Raw genomic sequence first — 24445 nt, forward strand, 5'->3', positions numbered from 1 at the left:
CAACACCAGTTGCAGGTACAGGTAAAGGTCACTTGAGGCGAGCGCGTTGATTGTTCATTTGGAGTTGCTTCTTCTTCTTATTCTTCATCGATCTAGGATGGGTTCCAGACCGGCATCCTGGGATAGCAAGGATGGACGTCGTTCTTATTTTTCTCGTTTGTTTTCGTCCGTAGACAGACCTGCTCTTACTCTTGATGACTATGTAATGTACTGATGTGACTCTGATGTAGCTTGTGGCGAGTGTAAGCCAACTCTGTATATATATATCTTCTTTTCAGTACATGTACTTGTAACGATATCCATTCTTGCGACACGACGAGATGTGCTCCTATCCCTGACGAGGCCTTCGTGCCAGATTGAGGATAGGGTCGCATCTTGGGCGTGACAAACACATCCCCTAGTCTCATGTTTCTGTTACTCAAGCTAGACATCGAGGGGCATGAACCCACAATCATGCATAACACTCCCTCTTGGAGTTATAGTCTACTACTTGGTCAAAGCAATAAATAGCAACGGAGAACATGCATGAATCACTAAGGAACATAATATAAAAGGATAATCAAATATATAACTCATAACAAGTTGAACTTAATCTCATAATCCATCGGATCCCAACAAACCGAGCGTAGCAATAGCAAGAGAATTACATAGATGCCTTGATCATGTAGGGCAGCTCACAAGGACTAACCATTGAAGCACCAGATTGGAGAGAAGACATCACATAGATACTGGTCCTGGACCCATGGTCCAAGGAGGACTACTCACGGCACGTCCGGGAAGCGTCCATGGCAGTGGAGAAGCTCCCGGAAGTCAATCCTCCCTCTGACAGGGTGCCGGGAAGAGGTCTCGTGACGCTCCCGATCTCGGAATCGCTGCGGCGACGAAACGATGGAGAAATTCATGATTCTAGATGTGATGGAAGGGTTTTCTCGCGGAGGAGTAAATATAGGCCAAAGGAGGGCACCAGAGGAGGTGGGACCCACCCAGGCAGCCTCCTGGCGCGGCCAGGGGGTAGGCCGCACGAGGAGGTCGCCTGAACGGCCCTTGCCCCCCCTATCGCCCATCTTTGGTGATCTGGAAGCTTCCGTTATGCTGATTTTTTATATATTTTTCCTGGAAATTTTTGGGCTTCGGAAAATTGGGTAAAAGCCCGTGCGAAATAGACATCAGTAGACAGAAACTGGCAGTGGGTGCACTGAGTTAGTAGGTTAGTCCAAATATGTGTAGAATGATATAGAAGTGTAGCAAAACATATAACATTGTCACCCAAAAGATCATGGAACAAGCAGAAATTATAGATACGTTTGGGACGTATCAGGTGGGTGTTGTGGTGACGCTATCCCAACATGGCTATGCCTAGAGCTACCGAAACTTCAAATGGAGGAGAAAACGATCTAGGGAGAGAGAGGGGTGCCAAGGGCTTAGTGTGTGCTCTTGGGGACCCCCTCCTCTCTATATATAGGTGGAGGGGCGTGGGGAACAACCCCGCCTAGCCCTAGGGCGCAACCAAGGGGGGAAGAGGTAGAATCCTAGCCCCTGCCTTCCCTTCCATACAAAGGTGGACTTTCCACCTTTCCCAACTGCATGGGCCTTGAGGGACTTGTGCGCTTGGCCCAATAAGGTCACGACATCTCCTATCAGCCCATGCAAACCCTTGGGACATGGTTGAACCCTTGGTGGACTTATCGACTCCTCTGGAAGTTTTCAGAACCTTCTAGAAGCTTTCCCGTACAATACCGGAAAACCCGAAACTTTTCCGATAGCCAAAATATGACTTCCCATATATAAATCTTTACCTCTGGACCATTCCGGAGCTCCTCGTGATGTCCGGGATCTCATCCGGGACTATGAACAACTTTCAGTTACTACAACACATAACTCATTAATACCAAATCGTCACCAAACCTTAAGTGTGCAGACCCTGCGGGTTCGAGAACTATGCAGACATGACCGAGAAACTCTCCGGCCAATAACAAATAGCAGGGCCTGGATGTACATATTGGCTCCTACATATTCTATGAAGATATTTGTTGGTCGAACCACGATGTGAAGGATTCAAACAATCCCGTATACTGTCCCCTTTGTCTATCGGTATGTTACTTGCCTGAGATCCGATCGTCGGTATCTCTATACCTAGTTTAATCTCGTTACCGTAAAGTCTCTTTACTCGTTCTATAATACAAGATCTCTTGAATAACTCCTTAGTCACATTGCTTGCAAGCTTCTTGTGATGTTGTATTATCGAGTGGGCCCTATAGACACCTCTTTGTCATATGGAGTGACAAATCCGAGTCTCGATTCACGCCAACCCAACACACATCCTCGGAGATACATGTAGAGCACCTTTATAGTCACCCAGTTACGTTGTGACGTTTGATACACACAAGGAATTCCTCTGGTGTTCGGGAGTTGCATGATCTCATGGTCATAGGAACAGATACTTGACATGCAGAAAACAGTAGCAATAAACTCAGATGATCACATGCTACATTCATAGTTTGGGCCTTGTCCATCACATCATTCTCCTAATGATGTGATCCCATTATCAAATGACAACTCTTGTCTATGGCCAGGAAACCTTGACCATCTTTGATCAACGAGCTAGTCCATTAGAGGCTCACTAGGTACAGTGTGTTGTCTATGTATCCGCACATGTATTTGAGTTTCCAATCAATACAATTCTACCATGGATAATAAATGATTATTATGAACATGGAAATATAATAATAACCAATTTATTATTGGCTCTAGGGCATATTTCCAATATTGGGTATGTGTAGGCTTTGAGATGAGCATCAGCTCTAAACTTTTCCTTAGTTTTACCTCGACCCCCTTTAATAGTATGGTGTTCCTATGACTGAAAAGAAAGGAAATGAAACTACGAAAACAAAAATCTTCACGCTTGAAAGTCCTCGCATCAATATCTTCAAGGACACACCAATTTCCTCACTTTCAAAGTCTTCGAGGAATTATCATAGTCTTCAGCTGAAGACATTCATTTTTTGGGGTCGATATTCTTCGAATAACTCAAACTCCTAAGTGACTTATAGAGCCTGTGTACACTCACAAACACATTAATCTCTTAACCTATAAGTCCTCAATACACCGAAATCACTAAGGGGCACTAGATGTACTTAGAATCTCCCCCTTTTTGGTGATTGATGAAAAATATGTTAAGTTTTCAACGGGGATAAATATATGAAGTGGAAGTACAAAATTTGAGGAATTTGATTGCAAGAAATAGAGAAACCCCCGTGAACATGTGCATATTGAGGAATTTACTTTGGACTACAAATGCACATTGTAGGTTTATATCATGGACACCCCCCTATATCTTGTAATCCATGCAAGCATTTAACATATATCTTGAGGAAATTGAAATGCATGATGGAAAGTGGTGTTTGACGAATTTCAGCATGCGTGCATTAATCAACATGAGGAATAAGCATGTGAATAAAATGGTTCAATAGTGTCATACCATCACCAAACTTAAGTTTACAACTCATACATCCAAACACTTCAGAAGAACGAGAGTTGTAACTTAACAAAAATATAGCCCATAAGGTAGACCCGCTTGAAGACTAATTCAGATTTCTCCCCCTTTGTTATCAAGTGATGAAAAGGGACAAAACTGAGGACTAATGCCCCTGAAGAATTTCAACTTGTTGGTGGAGGAGGAGCATCAACGTTGTTGGGGTCGTTTGTCGTTGTCGGGTCGGCAATAGTGACGTCAAGATCCTCAGCTTCATCCGTTGTGCGCAATGAAGAAAATGAACTAGTTACCAACAGAGGAACTTTAACCTTTGTGAATTTCTTCTTGGGCGTCCACGAACAATCAAAGTCCTGTTGAAATTCCGTCTCCTTGAGTTCTTGAGGAGTCTTGAGGTGAGACAGAATGGCCCATGTGCGGTTGAAGATTTCGTGAAGATAGTAGTGATTTTTCCTCATGACGTTATGCGTCATAGTCAGATCATGCACAATGGCACAAAACTGACACTTTACCCACTTGTGATTACGATCGACCTTTTGATGAAGACTTAGCAGAAGTTCACGGTCGGTCATCACGCGTGGGGCAGACTCATGAGTCATTTTAGCTGAGGCATTTGTAGCGGAGTCTTGTGATGAAGTGTCATCATTTTTTGAGTAGGATGCTGCTTTGCGAAATTGTGCATCAAGGGGACGAGATCCTTCATCAATAACTGTCTTGCCCTTGCCTTCAATCAGCTCAGATGATTTCTTGAGGACTTCTAGTGGGGGCAGATAGCTAAAGTGATTTTGAAAATCAGCTTTCTAAAGAATTGAGGATCTTGCTCTGATGAATTTCATGATCCATGGCGCATAAAGCTTCAGTTCAAACAATGACATAGCAATACTGGCCAAAGTCCTCATGAATAAACCATGAAGATTTATGGGAATCCCACGAATGATGTTGAGTAGCAAATTCTTCATGATTCCCACCACGTCTTCTTATTCAGAGTTGTGACCCTTGAAGGGGCTGAGGGTTTTGGTCAAAATGCAGTAGACACTCATTGGCACATATAGCAGATCCTTGACGAGGAAAGTGGTTTTTGGTGGCTTGCCAGGAGCCAAAGGCTTCATCAGCACTTGCATGAGGTGATTGGGCAGCTCAGATTCATCATAGATGCATCTGGCTCCTTCTGAGGGGATTGTAACTGGGACCACATGAAGCAATTCCATTGCAGGAGCAGTGTAGTGTGTGTTTTCAGTCATCGAGTTAATAACCCATGTGTTTATGTCTTGTGCTTCACCAGGCCGATGCAAAGTTGCAAAGAATTGAAGAATTAGCTCTTCATTCCAATCGCATATATCCGTGCAGAATGACAATAGGTGAGCATCATGAAGAATATTGAGGACTGGCATGAAGCAAGGAATGAATTCCATGTCTGCATGAGGAATTTGCTGATGTTGAAAAAGCTTATTATTCCAAAGAGCACATCACCTTTGAAGTTCATATGAGTGGCGGTCCAAAATCTCTTTCACCTTATCCTCGCAGAGTCATACGGATTTGCACTGATGAAGAAATGATGTTCATAAAAAAAATCTCTCCTTGAGGAATTTGGTTATGTTTGTACCGTTGAAGGGCTGAAGAGGCTTGGGTTGAAGATTTGGCTTGTATCTGCCCACAAGTCTTCAGAGTTCTTCTTCAGTCTGAGGAACTTGAGACACTACTACTGCCAACTGAGGATTTTGAACATGAGGCTCGTCAGCAATATCCTCACCTTGAGGAGCATTTTCTTCAGCTACAATTTCTCCAGTGTGAGGAACATGCTTTGCACATTCATCGATGACCGGTCGAGCAACGTCCCGAGTGGCGATTTGTTTCATAGTTTCTTCAGCTGATGCATCTGTTTCTTCCTCCGGGATAGATTTCATCGGAGTGTGCTTGTCATCAGACCCTGTATGAATTTCTTAAGTGACAACAGGGGACTGAGGATTTTATGGAAGTGGAGTGGCCAGCGGTGAGTTGGGATGCGCTTCTTCCGAATAATCATCATTGATAACAGGTGTTTGGCATCCAGTGTCCATGTCTTTATGTGACAGCCCGAGACCGACGTTCCAGAAGATCCCCCTTTCTTTCCTTTTCTGTCGTGTGGTTATTTTTCATTTGTTGCATCGCCATTTAGTTTGCATCATCGCATCATGCATGGCATCATGTCAACTGTGTTTTGTCGGTGTTGCTTGGTGCTCCGTGATGTTGCTTGTGAGTGCTTGTGAGTGTGGCATTGTTCGTTGGTGTGACGAGAGTGGGTGCAACAGAGCCGATTCAAACCCTGTTGCACCGCGGATCTAAAACCCTCTCTCCCCTCCTCTCCCCTCTTATTTCGTTTTTGTGGTTTTGCTGAAGTCTTCGTTTAAACCCCTATTTAAAAAGGTTCGTCTTCTTTTAAAGAAAATCATTTTATTAAATGTGGGGGCAACCCTTGGGTTTTTATTTTATTTCTCCTTGTGTTTTATTTTAAAACAGTCTCATTTTCTTTTGTTCTTTAAAGAGCTTTTATTTTATTCTTTAAATAAAGAGGTTTTGTTTAATTCTTCAAAGGGGTTTGATTTTTATTCTTTTGTAAACGGGTTTTAATTTTAATTCTTCAAAAGGTTTTATTTTATTTCTTTTGAAAATGCCCAAACTATTATTAAAGTTGGGTATATTCTTAAAAGGAGTAAAAGGCATTTTCTTCATTTTGTTAAAAGGCTATTTTTTTATTTATGTCTGTTTTTCTGATTTTGTTAGAAAGCAAAAAAAAGAAAAGAAAACTAGCACGGAGAGGGAGCCCAGCCGGCCAGGCCCAAGGCCCAGCCAGCCCCCCTCCCTGACCTAGCGAGCAGCTCCCGATCCCCTTTCTCTCCTCCCCTCGTCGTGCAACCACATCCCCTTGCCCTCGTGTTCGTTCTCCCGCGCCTCCAGGCCGAGCAGCTCCGTGCGCTGCGCCCGTCGTGGACACCAACCCCGAGCGTAGCAGCTCCATGCGCTAGCTCCCCACCGCGCCGCCTCCCTCATCCCCCGCGCTGCAAGCCCCTGCCCGAGGCACCGCCGTTCCTCGCAAGCTCGCTGCCCCGGTCGCCGCCTCCCTGCCCGACATCGCCGGCCTCCCAGGCGCCGCCAGGCCCAGACCGCCTCCTGACCGCTCTCGGGGCTCGCCCTGCTGCCCCCTCGCCGACATCAGCCCGTGCCCCGCCGTTCCCGCGCGGCCGCCTTCCGTCGCGTTGCCGTGCTCGCCGCGCCTGCCTCGCCCTCGTCTCTGGCCCGCCGCCTGCGCTCTCCGCCGGAGCTCGCCCTGCCATGGGCCCTGGCCTCCTCCTCTTGCCCGTGCGGAGTGCTGCTGATGTTGATGCGTGTTGCTGTTGCTGTTCTGTAGCCTGTGCTTGCTTGCGGGGCCGTTGCTGTTGCTTGTTGCTATCCGCTGTTGTGTTGCTAAGCTGCTGCTCCTGCTGCCGATGCGTGTCGCCGTGTGCTGCTGCTATTTGCGTTGTTGCCTTTTGCTGTTGTTGTTCGTGCTGCTTGTGCCGTAGCCCTTGCGTGCTTGCTGCCGTGCTTGCTTGCGTTTAGTTGCTGTAGATGCTGCCGTCGCTGCTGTAGTTGCTTTCCGCTAGCTAGTAGTTGCTAGTTAGAAGTAGGTTGCTTGCTGCTAGGCTGCTAGTGCTAGGTGTCGTAGCTTGCGATTAGTTTCTGCCGCTTGTAGCCGTGGCCTCCACTCGCATTTGCTCGTGCTGCCGCTTGCGTCGCCGCTTGCTGTTGCCTTGCCCGGTTGCCTGTTGGAACGTCGCCGAAGACCGCGTGCACCATCCCCTCCTTCGCGGACCCGACAATTTCGCCGTGTACGACTACTTCCCCTACGAGATGTGTACAACTATGTCGTCGACGACCCCGAACATCTACGGAACCGTGTTCGACTACCGGCGCCGAAGACCGTGTACCGATGACAAGAGAACGACTACCGTCGACGAGACCGAGTACCAATACTTCCACGACGACCACGACGACCACTACTTCCACGACGACCACGACGACAACTACTTCCACGACGTCCATGACGATCGTTGTTCTCCTTCACCGAACCGAACCTCTCCGATTCGCACGCGTCGAAGGTATACCGATGAGACGTGTCGTGTAGCGAATGCATGTGTTGTATGAGTTGTATGTATGTTTGCACCGTATGTTGCCCGTTGCACGTTGTTCCTCTTATGTTGTCCCCGACACATGGGAACCTGATGGCGGGATCACCCCATTCTTTATTTAGCGTTCCCGCACGCGCTCCCTATTCATTGGCACGATTGCTCGTCGAGTTATCGGGATAGGAACGTTGCCGTGGCATCGTTTCCGATTTGCCGCCATGGTCCCCTTTCGCTCGCCGTGGCGACACTTGTTTCCTTCTCTTCTTGCCGTGATGTTGTAACTTGCATGCATGTCGCATTCATGGCATAATATATTGTGTTGTATGTCTCTTGTGCCGTAGCTCTGTTCCTTGCTCCGTGTGTTAAACCGTCTAGGATGCCTTGTAGGATCACCGCTTCACCCCTTGCCATGTTAACAACAATTTAATATTGTCGTGTAAATAATCGGGAGTGAATTAAATAATTAATCATGGAGTTTCATCGATATGCAACCCGTTGCATATCGAGCTTCATTTAATGTGTAGTGTTTGCGTGAGGTGAATTGCCATGCCATCCCTTGCATGTTGAACTGATCATGCATCATAGTAGGTTGTGCATCATGTGTGCATCGTGTGGTGAATATCTGTGTTGATGTTTGTTGCCGGTTTGCTCCGTCTCGATAGAGTTCCGCAAGCGTGTCGGAATGTGAGGACCCGTTCGACTACGTTGGTTTGCCGACTCCACCGAGTTGTTCTTCTTCCAAGCGGGATCTCAGGCAAGATGACAATTTCCCCAGATACCATTACTATCATTGCCATGCTAGTTTTATCGCTTATATCGATTATGTCTCGTTGCCTACCACATGTTAAATATCAACCTCTCAAGAATGCCATGATTACCTTCAACCTGTTCGACCTAGCAAACCACTGATTGGCTATGTTACTGCTTGCTTAACCCTGTGTTAGCGTTGCTAGTTGCAGGTGCAGTTGCTTCCATGTGACAACATGGGTTCCTTGTTATATCACCCTATTTAAATGCTATTTAATTTAATGCACCTATATACTTGGTAAAAGGTGGAAGGCTCGACCTTTCTAGCCTGGTGTTTTGTTCCACCTTTGCCCCTTAGTTTCGGCTACCGGTGTTATGTTCCATAAACGAGCGCTCCTAACACGATCGGGGTTGTTATGGGGACCCCCTTGATAATTCGTTTTAGATTAAAGCTGGTCTGGCAAGGCCCAACATTGGTATTACATTTGCCCAACATAATAACTTTGTTAATACTGAAAGCATAGGGCGTCATGAACCCGAGGAGTAATTTCACATAATACAGGGGGCCAATGCTGTTGGTGCTGGTCCAAAACTAGAGCCGTTTGCGGGGCCAATCCGGGGCAACTCGGGAGATTTCTATCAGGCCACCGTACGCTGTGCTTATCCGTTGTGTCCTGAGAACGAGATACGCGGCTCCTATCGGGATCGTCGACACGCCGGGAGGCCTTGCTGGATTAGTTTTACCTTTGACGAGATATCTTGTGCATCGGGATTCCGGTGATGCTTTGGGTAATCTCAGAGTTGAGGTTTTCCACTAGGGAATCCGACGAGATCGCGAGTTTCGTGATTGAGGATTTCTATGCGGCTTGTGGTAATTTGTGATGGAATAGTTGGAGCACCCCTGCAGGGTTAAATCTTTTCGGAAAGCCGTGCCCGCGGTTATGTGGCAACGTGGAAACTTTGTTTAACACTGGTTCTAGATAACTTGAAGTTAAATTAATTAAAATATGGCAACTGTGTGCGTAACCATGACTGTCTCTTTCGTGAGTTTCTTCTCCGATCGAGGACACGGTGGGGTTATGTCTGACGTAGGTAGGTGTTCAGATCATTCATTTGATCATCAGTAGTTCACGTCCGCCATGCGTAGATCTTCCCCCTCTTATTTCTTGTACTCGTAAGTTAGCCACCAAATATATGCTTAGCCGCTGCTGCAACCTCACCACTTAACCATGCCTCAGCCATTAAGCTTTGCTAGTCTTGATACCTTTGGAAATGAGATTGCTGAGTCCCCTGTGGCTCACAGATTACTACAACACCAGTTGCAGGTACAGGTAAAGGTTATTTTACGCGAGCGCGTTGATTGTTCATTTGGAGTTGCTTCTTCTTCTTCTTCTTCTTCATCGATCTAGGATGGGTTCCAGGCCGGCAGCCTGGGAGAGCAAGGATGGACGTCATTCTTCTTTTCTCGTTTGTTTTCGTCCGTAGTCGGACCCTGCTCTTACTCTTGATGTTTATGTAATGTACTGTTGTGACTCTGATGTAGCTTGTGGCGAGTGTAAGCCAACTCTATATATATCTCTTCTTTTCAGTACATGTACTTGTAACGATATCCATTCTTGTGACACGACGAGATGCGCTTCTATCCCTGACGAGGCCTTCGTGCCAAATTGAGGATAGGGTCGCATCTTGGGCGTGACAAGTTGGTATCAGAGCAGTACCGACCTAGGAGCCCCCTTGATTGATCGAACTTGGCCGAGTCGAGTCTAGTGAGAAACTGCTTTGAGTATAGTTATATATCGGAGCGTAGGATTATTTTTTCTCCTCTTCTATGCTGTGGTGAGGAATCTTGACGTAAGAATTTAATTCTACTCCTCTTCTCACTCAATTTTTTTTAGGATCACGCGGATATTTTTATAATCTATATGATGCCGATGTGACGGAGTTCTGTCCTGGTGCCTCCTGTCTGCTTTGAGTTTTAGGGGAGTTGAGCTGCAGGGGATTCTCGAGCACATCGTTATCATTCTGGTTTCTTAGTATCTCAGAATGATGGATATTCATAATTGCTTCAATACTAGTAGTGGCGAGATAACCCCGATGTCCCCAGTACTGGTGCAGATTGTTCGGGAGTACTGTCATACTTTGTATCATTGTGATCACGAGGGTCTGTAGTAGATGAAGGTCCGAGATTCTGGTTGTGTGTTGACGGATGTGATACAAGTGATGGGTTAGTATAGGAGTTGTGTGATATTACTCCTTGTATCTGTGTACCAGATTGCATGACCAGATATTTCGGGGATTCATAGGTGGGAATTCAAGTAGTTGCTTATAGGATAATCTTCCAACAAATTTGTGTTGCTTCGATGTCAAGTGGTGATTTTAGATCTTTCCTAAGTGGTGTTCTCATATTTTTATGAGAGTATTAATCCTTTTGCGTAATCAGCTCTCTTGTCAGTTCTTGTCAACCGGAGTCGTCGTATCAATTCCATTTTACCGGTGTGCTTCTCTGCAACTGAATTCAATCTTCTCCAGGTGTTGCAGATCATTCTCTCATTTTATTCCGGAGTTCATCTCATCTGTTCCATGTTGTCTTTGTTTTTCCCGCCCTCCCACCCTTTTTCTTCAGTGATTCAATTTTCATCCAAGAGTTTTTCTTTTCATTGTGCTTCCACTGTCTGTTCTTTTCTCTCTTACTCGGTGATTCATTGTGAAGATTCTCACGAGCTTCGTGTTCATCTTTATTCAATATTGTTATCTTTTCCGGTGAATTCAATTCAGTTATCCGTGTTCATCATATCCTTGTCATCCTTTAAATTCTCTCTTGTGTTAGAAATTCTTATGTAGTCTTGTGTTGGCATTTGTCTCTATTCTATCCGGAGTGTTGAAGATATCTCAGAGTTTCTTGTTTCAGATCTTTAATTATTTCGAGGTGCTCAACCTCATCTAGTTCTCTTCATACCGGTGCAATATCTCTCTTCTAAGCAATCTTTTCATGGTGGTTTCTTTGAGTGGGCCCATAACCCACATGTTTTTCCCAGGATCTTATATAGCTCTTGCAATCTTTTCCAGAGATCTTTAATTCTTTTCAACTATGACGTAAGTATGATTTCCATCAGTCATATTACTTCTTCAAGATCTATTTGAAGAATTTATTCTCTTATTTGGCTCAACCTTTCATTCTTCACTATTCCGGAGGTCTCAGTAATTCTTGGTGGTGTTCTTCTCGTCATTCTCAGCTTGCACTCTGAAGGAGTGTTTTTTCTCGAATCTTGGTCCGTTCTCTTGAAGATTTCATTTCAGCTTGGTGTTGTCATCTTATTTGTTCCAGTCATGAGTAATCCCTTTCTGGCTATCCGTTGCATTTCTGAGTTGTTTTTATTCTCGATCCTCCGAAGGCCATCATTTTAGAAGATTCTTCGTTCTCAGCTTTCAGCTTTCATCCTCAATTCTTCTCCATTGTTGTCTCTTCGTTCGTCTCTCGATTATCCGGTGCCTTGTTCAAGTTTTCTCTCAGGTGGCTCATGAGCTCTTCATTCTCATGTTTCTCCATTAATTCGTGGTATTCCCATTCAATTGTGAATTCTTACGAGTGCTTCTTTTAATTATGCTTCAAGTGGTGCTTATCTCTCTCTCTCTTCAAGATTCATTTCAAGAAGAATAAGTGGTATGCTAAATCCGTTGCTTGTCATCAATTAAACTTGATGAAGGATAAGAATAACATAATTCTTATTCTTGTTCATAGTAATCTGAATTCTTTTTCCGGAGTGGCTCATGATATCAATTTCTTTTCTCAAGTGTGCTTATCTTTATTTTCCGGAGTTCCAAGTTTTCTCAAGTATCTCTTCGTGAAGCTTCATCGAAGACTTTGCAAGGCTTCAATCTTATTCTTTCTTCCTTCTTATCTTGCATCATCCTTTTGATACGGAGGCTCGTCATGGTGGTTCTTCAAGGATGTGATTCATTCTCATGTGTTCTTCAAGATTCTGTTGGAATACCTCAAACATTCTTTCTCTTCCATTTTCAGTGCATTTGTTCTTTCGTTATCCTTTGAGGTGGTATTATAGCATTCTTGTTAGTGTAGGAGCCTCGAAGAGATTTCCTTTCAAGAATGAGATAATTAAACCCACCAATTCTATGATCATGAGATATTTCAACCCATGATTTCTTCATTGAGCTATCTTGGTTTGGATTTCACTTAAAGCTTTTCCTATGGATTGTTGCTATCATGGTGCTTGTCATTAATCCAAGTTCTCAATGTATCCTCTTGGTGTAAGGAATTGTTCATATCTTGTTTCTCCCAATCATTCATTGTTTCTTTTAGTGGGTGGTTGTCACCTCATAAATGTGAGATGATTTTCATAAGCCCACTACTATCTTGTTCCTCGATGTTGATTTTCCAACTACTACATCAATTCTCTGTCCGGAGGCTCTTCAATTCTATTGTGATGATAGTTGGCATTCTTTCTTCATTCTCTTCTTCCGCTTGAGCTAGTTCATATTCTCTTGTTCCCCAGGCATTGTGATGTTGCTCTTTTGGGTCTATTATGTTGTTCTATCAAGATCATGGTGTTCCCTTGTTCTATTTACTTGTTTGTTGTGAATATTGTCTAATTCTCTCTTCTATCGATTTTTTTGTCCCATTTTCCTACCGAAGTGGTGCCGAAATTTTCCGTGAATTCTTGCTTCTTTCTCATATCATTCCTCATCCTCATCGCTTTGCAACCTTCAAGGATCGTTGGTTTCACTCATTTGTCAAAGAAGCGACTAAGTTTTTACCTCTTGTTCTTTCTCATCCTCTCCCCCTTTCATTCTTGGTTCTCGGGGCGAGATCCTCTTGTAGTGTAGGAGAGTTGTAAAAGCCCGAGACCGACGTTCCAGAAGATCCCCCTTTCTTTCCGTTTCCGTCGTGTGGTTATTTTTCGTTTGTTGCATCGTCATTTAGTTTGCATCATCGCATCATGCATGGCATCATGTCAACTGTGTTTTGTCGGTGTTGCTTGGTGCTCCGTGATGTTGCTTGAGAGTGCTTGTGAGTGTGGCGTTGTTCGTTGGCGTGACGAGAGTGGGTGCAATAAAGCCGATTCAAACCCTGTTGCACCGCGGATCTAAAACCCTCTCTCCCCTCCTCTCCCCTCTTATTTCGTTTTTGTGGTTTTGCTGAAGTCTTCGTTTAAACCCCTATTTAAAAGGTTCGTCTTCTTTTAAAGAAAATCATTTTATTAAATGTGGGGGCAACCCTTGGGTTTTTATTTTATTTCTCCTTGTGTTTTACTTTAAAACAGTCTCATTTTCTTTTCTTCTTTAAAGAGCTTTTATTTTATTCTTTAAATAAAGAGGTTTTGTTTAATTCTTCAAAGGGGTTTGATTTTTATTCTTTTGTAAACGGGTTTTATTTTTTTCTTTTGTAAACGGGTTTTAATTTTAATTCTTCGAAAGGTTTTATTTTATTTCTTTTGAAAATGCCCAAACTATTATTAAAGTTGGGGTATATTCTTAAAAGGAGTAAAAGGCATTTTCTTCATTTTGTTAAAAGGCTATTTCTTTCTTTATGTTTGTTTTTCTAATTTTGTTAGAAAGCAAAAAAAAAAGAAAACTAGCAGGGAGAGGGAGCCCAGCCGGCCAGGCCCAAGGGCCCAGCCAGCCCCCCCTCCGTGACCTAGCGAGCAGCTCCCGATCCCCTTTCTCTCCTCCCCTCGTCGCGCAGCCACATCCCCTCGCCCCCGTGTTCGTTCTCCCGTCGCCTCCAGGCCGAGCAGCTCCCTGCGCTGCGCCCGCCGAGGACACCAGCCCCGAGCGCAACAGCTCCCTGTGCTAGCTCCCCGTCGTGCCACCTCCCTTGTCCCCCGCGCTGCAAGCCCCTGCCCCAGGCACCGCCGTTCCTCGCAAGCTCGCCGCCCCGGTCGCCGCCTCCGTGCCCGACCTCGCCGGCCTCCTGGGCGCCGCCTCGCCGCCAGGCCCAGACCGCCTCCTCGCCGTTCTGCGGGCTCGCCCTGCTGCCGCCTCGCCGGCGTCAGCCTGTGCCCCACCGTTCCTGCGCGGCCGCCGCCCATCACGTTGCCGTGCTCACCGCGCCTGCCTCGCCCTCGTCTCCGGCCCGCCGCCTGCGCTCTCCGCTGGAGCTCGCCCTGCCATGGGCCCCGACCTCCTCCTCTTGCCCGTGCGGAGTGCTGCTGATGTTGATGCGTGTTGCTGTTGCCGTTCTGTAGCCTGTGCTTGCTTGCGGGGCCGTTGCTGTTGCTTGCTGCTATCCGCTGTTGCGTTGCTAAGCTGTAGGTGCAGTTGTTTCGATGTGACAACATGGGTTCCTTGTTATATCACCCTATTTAAATGCTATTTAATTTAATGCACCTATATACTTGGTAAAAGGTGGAAGGTTCGGCCTTTCTAGCCTGGTGTTTTGTTCCACCTTTGCCTCCTTAGTTTCGGCTACCGGTGTTATGTTCCATTAACGAGCGCTCCTAACACGATCGGGGTTGTTATGGGGACCCCCTTGATAATTCGTTTTAGATTAAAGCTGGTCTGGCAAGGCCCAACATTGGTACTACATTTGCCCAACGTAATAACTTTGTTAATATTGAAAGCATAGGGCGTCATGAACCCGAGGAGTAATTTCACATAATACACGGGGGCCAGTGCTGTTGAAGCTGGTCCAAAACTAGAGCCGTTTGCGGGGCCAACCCGGGGCAACTCGGGAGATTTCTATCAGGCCACCGTACGCTATGCTTATCCGTCGTATCCTGAGAACGAGATACGCGGCTCCTATCGGGATCGTCGACACGCCGGGCGGCCGTGCTGGATTAGTTTTACCTTTGACGAGATATCTTGTGCATCGGGATTCCGTTGATGCTTTGGGTAATCTGAGAGTTGAGGTTTTCCACTAGGAAATCCGACGAGATCGCGAGTTTCGTGATTGAGGATTTCTATGCGGCTTGTGGTAATTTGTGATGGACTAGTTGGAGCACCCCTGCAGGGTTAAATCTTTTCGGAAAGCCGTGCCCGTGGTTATGTGGCAACGTGGAAACTTTGTTTAACACTGGTTCTAGATAACTTGAAGTTAACTTAATTAAAATATGACAACTGTGTGCTTAACCGTGACTGTCTCTTTCGTGAGTTTCTTCTCCGATCGAGGACACGGTGGGGTTATGTCTGACGTAGGTAGGTGTTCACGATCATTCATTTGATCATCAGTAGTTCACGTCCGCCATGCGTAGATCTTTCCCCTCTTATTTCTTGTACTCGTAAGTTAGCCACCAAATATATGCTTAGCCGCTGCTGCAACCTCACCACTTAACCATGCCTCACCCATTAAGCTTTGCTAGTCTTGATACCTTTGGAAATGAGATTGCTGAGTCCCCTGTGGCTCACAGATTACTACAACACCAGTTGCAGGTACAGGTAAAGGTTATTTGACGCGAGCGCGTTGATTTTTCATTTGGAGTTGCTTCTTCTTCTTCTTCTTCATCGATCTAGGATGGGTTCCAGGCCGACAGCCTGGGAGAGCAAGGATGGACGTCGTTATTCTTTTCTCGTTTGTTTTTGTCTGTAGTCGGACCCTGCTCTTACTCTTGATGTTTATGTAATGAACTGTTGTGACTCTGATGTAGCTTGTGGCGAGTGTAAGCCAACTCTATATATATCTCTTCTTTTCAGTACATGTACTTGTAACGATATCCATTCTTGCGACACGACGAGATGCGCTTCTATCCCCGACGAGGCCTTCATGCCAAATTGAGGTTAGGGTCGCATCTTGGGCGTGACACTTTATCAATTTCTTGAACGCCCGCCTCTGTTCTCTATTGAGGCGAAGGTTATGATGCTTGAGGAATTGAAGTATTTGGTTCCACTTCAATTTCTTCATAAATCTGCTCTTTGGAAGCAGCAGATCGGTTATCTTCAATTTCTTCATCCATTTCCGGGATGACATGTTCGACGCCAAATGGTACCATCTCATAAGACGATATCGTGCTAATCGGAGTAGCATCAATAGGTGCACTTGAGGAACTTGACAAAGTCCTCAAGCGTTTGGCTTCTGAGGAATATGTGCTTGTTGACGCCTTCTGCTTCTTAGCGGATTCCCTTTCAGCAGCCTTAGTTATCTTCACTTCTGATGCAGAAGGAAGTGTCAATTTATTCACTCTTGAAGATTTTGTTGGTGGGGCGGATTCTTTAGGCACGGTTGATGTAGTCGTCGTGGCAGGAGATTCTTGAGGCGCAACAATTTCTTTAGCTGGCGTGGCAGTTTCTTCAAGTGCAATACCTCCAGGCCCTTGAATTTCTTCAGGCATGACAATTTCTTCAGCAGGCTGAGCGGAGGAGCTAGCGTGAGGAATTTCTAGTTGCGTTGGAGCTGCAACCTTTGTATTGTGATCTGTGATGGCCTTGGTCGCCAGGTTGACAAATCTGGCCTTTGGGCCCTTCCAGTCCGCATGATAGTGACTATATTCCTCACTTGTAGGTAATTCACACTGGCAAAAACCTAACTCCTGAGTTAGAGAAATTTCCCGAGAGACCATAAGATCTTCGACTCTTTCAGTGAAGAAATTGACTAAACTGTAAAAGATTTCCAAAGGCTTCAATCGAAGGATTGGGTATGTGTAGGCTTTGAGATGAGCATCACCTAGAAACTTTTCCTTAGTTTTACCTCGACCCCTTTAAAAGTATGGTGTTCCTATGACTCAAAACAAAGGAAATGAAACTACGAAAACAAAAGCCTTCATGCTTCAAACTCCTCACATCAATATCTCCATGGACACACCTATTTCCTCGCTTTCAAAGTCTTCGAGGAATTATCAAAGTCTTCAGCCGAAGACATTCATTTTTAGGGGTCGATATTCTTCAAATAACTCAAACTCCTCAGCGTCTTATAGAGCATGTGTACACTCACAAACACATTAATCTCTTAACCTATAAGTCTCCAATACACCAAAATCACTAAGGGGCACTTGATACACTTACAAGCTTTTTCTTGCCAAGTTTTTTAAAGTGAACTTCTTCTTTAGGGCAATTTGTGATCTTAGGTGATAGTAAATTTTTAGAGATAATCACTGCAATGCATCGTCTCTTATTTGTTGTTTCTAAGTGTTGCTGCATTTAAATGGTTTATGGATCACATTTTGTTTATTACGAATAAGGTTTATGGATCACATATGCATCTTAATAATATGTCATAGTTGTAGAGAAGAGCAAAGGAGGAAAACATAGGAAAAGAAGATGCACTGGATGAAAAGATTAATTACACTTTGCATAGAAACGTGCTAAGACCCGTATCTTCGGTAAGCTACATCACCCTTTTCTTTTTTCTTTAATTGATATGCCTCATCAAAATTTTGCTTATAAACTCATGCTAATAAACGAGCATTGAAAGTGACCTACATATATTATGAAAACAACTCCTGAAGTATCTTATTTTCAACAATAACAAAAACAAAAAACTACCTAAAGTATATGGCTAAGCATAAGTGGTTATAGATTTGATTATATTTTGTCTAGTTACATCATATGGGGCAAACTTTCTAAAAGGAGATGCATCTTGTTAATCAGAGGGTTAGGAGAAAGACTTATCTAGGCTGGCGAAATTATCCTTTTTTGTATTCTTGCTACATACATGGGTTTTATGTACACATTACAATAATCTATTTGCCTATTATCTCAACTAAAAAAATGGTTTCCTTGTTGCCAACCCAACTATCGGAATTGATCCAAAGCATGGTTGATGATTTACATGATGAAACCAGCATGGCATGCAAAATGCCAATGTTTTTTCCTGAAAAGGAGGATCACAACTCGTGCCTTTGCATCAATTATTGAACACAAGCCTATAGTATTAATTAGGTCATGATGCATAATGTCGAACGACAAGGCTTGCGGGAAATAAAGAAGATGGTATTAGCACTTGCAAAAATGTCAATGGTACTAACACATGGAAGGTGACGGTGAACACTTTGCACACAAGACCCACAAAAGTAGAACCTACATCCTCTCACTTAGCACTGGCTGATTGTGGGCCAGATCTTTGTCTTGAAAAATCACATGTTGGAAGCTGCCACTTGGCTAAGGGATCTGTCGCAGATACACTTGTATATGACCAACCATGTGAAGATTTTCCACCTTAGAGGCACACAAGCTATCCATATATTTTACTCCACTGAAAGACTCCTTAAATTATCAGATGCAATAGTAGTTCTTTTGTTAATACTTCCTCCGTTCCTAAATATAAGTATTTTTAGAGATTCCACTAGTGGACTAAATACGGATGTATATAGACATACTTTAGAATATAGATTCATTCATTTTGCTCCGTATGTAGACCACTAGTGAAATCTCTTAAAAGACTTATATTTAGGAACAGAGGGAGTAGAAACAAGTGGACTATGGTTCGACAATGGAACAAAAAACACCACTGAATCGGACCTCCAAACCCAGCCCATATGTTCGGGTTGTCCAGACCCCTCAAACCCACACCAAATCCCTTCATATTGAGCAAATCAACTAAACCGATCGCCCTCTCTCCCGAGTCCTTTATCTCTATCCTCCATACGCACATCGCCCTCCTCTACCCTTGCTCCATGTGCATGTGATGGACCTCCTCCACTGTCCTAGTCATCGACACTCGCTCTATCATCCGCCCATGCCATGGTGGATGGCTACACGAAGTCCATAATGGTCCCTAACATCATGAACATGAGGTAGTCCATTGCCCCAAGGGAGGGGCGCACCTCGAAGAACACCCACAAGAATGCTCGAAAGACAGAGAAGGATGTCATTCAGATGGAGTTTATCGCATTCATGCTCTCCGCCACGCCCCATGCCAAACATTGTTTCACCTTTGTATTGGGGTGTCATCCCAGATGACTTCACGTAGGTAGAAGAGGATGGACCACCAGAGTGGCATACGAGTTGTTGCAACTCCAACGATCGTGGAAAATGTCTAACATCTTCGATGTCGAACATGCCCATCAACTGTTCGAGGATAGTTCAAACCAAAATTTACAGGTTTTTCTTACCCCATATGAATTTTCAGATAAATGGTAGCATTGTTGTTTCATTGTGATTCATCTTTAGGGCGCATTCATGATGAATTTGATAAATGACGGTCTAAAACCTCCAACTTATGAAATGTGTGATACCAATTTTCCTTTCTGTAATGTTGGGTAATTATCGGGCACTTGAACAAAGAAGGCTCTTATTTGGCCACAAACATGGATCCTATTTCTGGAACATAGTACAAGGAATTGAAGTAGTGAAAAATGCATGCATAGTACCATGAACACTAGCACTATGTGGAGCTAAATCCTATTCATACCACCTACAAAAAAGGCCCTTTATAGCATAGTTGGTCCATCATCCAAGATATTTAGGCCGATTATTTGGCATTAGCATTGCCTTGCCTGAATGCCCATGTTTGGATGGTCTAGACATTCGCTTGTAGAGTTCGGGATTGATATTGAGAGGCTAACCCCAATACTAGCGCGACGCTCCACAAACTCTAAGCCCCATTAAGGGAGTCCGGGAATAAGGGGTCCTTGGGATGCTTACTTATTTCTATGGGCTGTACTCCGGGGCCGTCCTATTTGTCATTATTGTACTTCGAATAGATGAGGGTGATGTTGTGTTCAAGATGGAATCTTCCGAAGACTTGGCGTGCACTCCATGGCTATGGGAAGATCGGCATGTTTCCTTCATGATTGAAACCGATGTGTGTAACCATAGCACCATTGGTATCTATATAAACCAAGGTGATTTAGATCATAGGGGGGATTAAGCTCATTACTTTGAATTTTATAAATGACAGTCTAAAACCTCCAACTTATGAAATGGGTGATACCAATTTTCCTTTCTGTAATGTTGGGTAATTATCGGGCACTTGAACAAAGAAGGCTCCGAAGGAAAGAAGACTGTCGTGTGTATAAGTCTGATAGTAGATGTGTAGGGTACGAAAGGATGGGCAGAGCCTTAGCTACGGTGAGGTTGTATGAGTTCAGGCCCCTCTGCGGTGGAGGTAAAAGCCCTACGTCTCAGTGCTCTTGGGAGCTTAGTGTCGAGTGGAATATAGGATTAAGTAAATGCCAACCCCTGCACCAGTGGGGAAGGGCGGCTTATATAGAGTGCGCTGCTCTTCACAACGGCCCGGTGGACAGGGGTGGAGTAGTGGCGATAAATGCCTATGTTACATGTAACGTATGCCTTAAATGCTAATAATGGTGTATGAAAACGTATGACCGTTGCCCTCCTGGGAGGTTACGATGTACAGAGTGGAATTCAGTCGGTACGATAAATATGCTCCGAATGCTCGTCACTGACTGGATGATGGGGGGTCCTTAGTTCAGTCGGAACTGTCTAAGGGCCTTGCCCTCTATGAAGGGTAGTCCTTGGGTAGGACCTATAGGGCAGGCCTATGACCCTACCCTGGGACTATAACCCCATCATTAGTCCCCGAATGGATCGGGGTTGGAACGACGAAGTGGTGCCTGGAGTACGGATCCGACTGGTATGGATGTGACTTTGGCGTTGTTTGCCTCGATCCATTTTATCCTTTCGACCAGTGATCCGAGTGAATATACCAGTGAAACGAACCGTCAGGGACCGAGTGCTTCCGCGGGATCTTTCGATGTGACCGGTCAAACTAACAGCGGCAGATTTTCTGGGATCTTCAAATTTCGGTTGCCGCGCGCTCAGCGGGGATGTCGACATCGTCATCGAGTAGCTTCTGCTGCCTCGATTACCGCGCCTTTATCTTCTCCACTAATATCGCAGCAGCCGGTCGGGGATAAGATTTCGGGGCCACCTGTTAGTGACCCAGTCGGAACCTTATTTAAGCCTCTCCGGCGGGGGTTTCTTGTCGCGCTGCTCTTGTTACTCGCACTCGCCTCGCTTCTCCTGTAGCTCCCTGCGCGTTCCAAGCCTCCTCCTTCCTCTCCTCCTCTGCGGATCTGCTGCCTTCACCATGACGAAGGGGCAGACGAGCAAGCTCGAGTCGCAGAAGAAGAAGAAGAAGGCGGCGGCTCCTGCTCAGCGGCGACAGCGAGCACTACCGGCGGGTTGGATCCAGGGGATTTCCTCCCCTCCATGGTGACGGCGGACGACCTGCTGGAGCTGGTGGAGCAAGGCATGATTGCCAACAAGTCGTGGAGGCTGCCGGCGGAGGGCGAGACGGAGCCGGTGCCGCAGGATGGAGAGCGCGTCTTGCTGCTCAGCCACGTGTACATGGGCTTCTCCTTGCCTCCCCACCCCTTCTTTAGAGGTATTATGAATCACTTCGGGGCGCAGCTCCATCATTTTCCTCCCAACGCGATAGCCCATCTCGCCGCATTTGTCACTCTGTGCGAGTGCTTTATTGGATGTCCCCCCCATTGGGGGCTCTTTAAGTACATCTTCTCCGCCAGGTCTCAGATTGTCAAAAAGCTTAGCCAGTCGGACGATAAAACACATCTCCTCCAGCTCTGCGGGGGCTTAGGTTTCCAAAAGAAAACAAAGAGTAGCTACCCCCCTCTCCAGCTGTCCGAGTCAGTTAGGAACTGGCAGTCGACCTGGTTCTACTCCCAGGACATAGCTTGTCCGAATGCCGCGACTGGGTTGCCGCCCTTTAGCCTAGACCGTCCGGCCCCTCCCAGGCAGCTTGCGCTCTCAAAGTTGGAAAAGATCCAGATCCAACCTCTGGTCGACGCGCTGATAGCTGTCGTCCGCAAGGAAGTCATCGGCACAGATTTGCTCGAGACTTTTCTGGGTCGACGCATCCAGCCGCTGCAAGCCCGACACCACGCCATGTGGCACTACGTGGGGCCCGAGGATTCCACTCGGACTCTCCAGAGTGCGTGACCGGGGAGACCGTGACAGCGTGGGTCCGTGGCATTACAGGCGCATGTGACAACCCCCAAGGAGCCCGACGAGTGAGGCCCTTCCGTGCCGACAATCCTCCTCCGGATGAGGTGAGTGCATCTTGTCGAGTGCCTTCAATCTTCTTAGATCTATCGCTTTTCTTGTGTCGCCGCCTGGTGTCTGACGTTGTCGACTGTATTTTGTGCAGGAGTGGACCAACTGGCACTCTCCCGTCTCGAACGAAAATCCCTCTGAGGAAGAGGAGGGCAGCGTGGATAGCGCCGAGTACGTCTCCGACAGTGGGGAAACGGAGAAGGAGTCTGGAGAGGAGGAGGGCGATGTTGGGGAGCAGAGCTTGCCACCTCCACCATCAGAGCCTCAAACTAAGCGCCGTCACGAACCCGCGGCTCCGCCGACTCCTCCAGCAGCTCCGAGTGCTCCGCCTGCTTCTCCCGTGGCGCCGAGTGCTCCGCCAGCTCCTCCCGTGGCTCCGAGTGCTCGGAGCGTGAAGAGGACCAGGGACGCTGCTGCCGAGCCCACGGACCAACCGTCCAAGGTGGCCAAACCGAGTGGGTCCAAGCCTCGGAAAGCTTTGCCTCGGATGAGGATCGCTGTTCCAGTTGCCTCACCGTAAGTGTCTTGTTCTCCCATCTTCTTTCAGTATTTGACTGAACTCATGCTTATCGGTCCAGTGGATTTTACTCGGCAGAGCTGCTACCTCCGCCACCTCTCTGCCGCGCCAGGACGATGATACCATGGATACGGATAACGCGTCACATCCCAGCAAGGTACGTTGTGACGACTCCGAGAGTTTGCGTTATTGTTTCGCGAGTGCTGCCTTTAATCTTGCCCTTTTTCTGTAACCTCATGTTGTTCAGTCGGGCTTCCTTCGGAGGTGATTCATCTCGAGGAGGACGACCAAAGGGGATCATGGCCGCCTGTCTTTGAGGTTGTTCCATCTGCTGCTGCTCCCACCACGGACGCGCCGCCGACCGAGACGATGCCGTCGACTGAGGCGGTGACCCTCGCGACGGAACTGACTGGAGCGGGACTTGGGGTGCCCAAGGAGTCTTCTGTCATGCCAGGTCCGTCGACCGTCCAGTACGACGCCCGACACCTCCCAGAAGACCAAGTGGGAGCCGCCAAGGAGGCCATGGTGCAAGTGGAGTTGATGGTGGATGATGCCAAGGGAGTGTACGACTCCATCGCGTCTTTGTACAAGAGAAGCTTGGAGCTCCTGGACGATATCTGAGTAAGTGCGCTAGTAAGTGTTTACTTTCCTCTTGTAGCCCACTGGGGGTTTAAGTGATATACTCGGATACAGTAGGATTATTTTGTAGTGGGTTCACTCCGAGTGAACCCAGTGGGTGTAGTCCCCGAGACTTCTGTCGAGTGCTTGCACCGGCAGTTGTCTTTATATGCATTTTCAGTTATCTGAGCAGATCAGAGCTGGTCTGCCCGAATATTACCAGTGGGGGCACTCAGAGTGCATCCAGTGGATGTAGTCCCCAAGAGTAGTGTTACTCAGGTCGGGTAATAGCATTCTCATAGATTTGTCTGTTTGTCATGTAGCTCAATAGGGCCTGCCTGTTCGAGCTTCATGCCACTGGGGTCACTCTTAGTGAACCCACTGGGTGTAGTCCCCGAGACCGCTGTCGAGTGCTTGCATCGGCAGGGGTCTGAAGAACTTTGAGCTTTGTTTGTTTTCCTTGTTGAATGTGTCTGAGCTTCCCTTTGCGCTGATTTGGCAGAAGACTTGCGAAATGGGATCCGCGTACAATACTCTGAAGGCTGAAAAGGTTCAGCTTGCTGCGGAATTGGAGGCGGCTGTGAATGACTTGGCTGGTGTGAAGGGGGCTCTTACTGGCCGAGAGAAGTCTTTGGAGGAGTCCCGGGATACCAACAAGGCATTGGTGGCCGAAATTGAGAAAATGGGCAAGCAAAGAACTGAACTAATGGGTCAGATGAAGGTGATGAACCGTCGATGCATTTCGTAGGAGAAGTATGTCAACGACTGGGCAAGGAAGATGATTGCACTGCTCGGTGGTAAGTTTGCCGAGTGCTTCTTGACTTTGTAATTCATTCTGCACTTATTTTCTGCTCTTCTTTTCTTTGCAGATTTTTGTCTGGACGCTGAGGCTGAAACAGCCGACATTGAACGGTCGGTTGTTCCGAACGTTCCACTCGGCGACGAAGCCAATCGGGACATGCTCCGAGCACATATTCGCCTTGGCAGAGTGGGACCTTTCATCGG

Source organism: Hordeum vulgare, chromosome 5H (genome assembly GCF_904849725.1).
Source record: "Hordeum vulgare subsp. vulgare chromosome 5H, MorexV3_pseudomolecules_assembly, whole genome shotgun sequence".
Taxonomy (NCBI): domain Eukaryota; kingdom Viridiplantae; phylum Streptophyta; class Magnoliopsida; order Poales; family Poaceae; genus Hordeum; species Hordeum vulgare.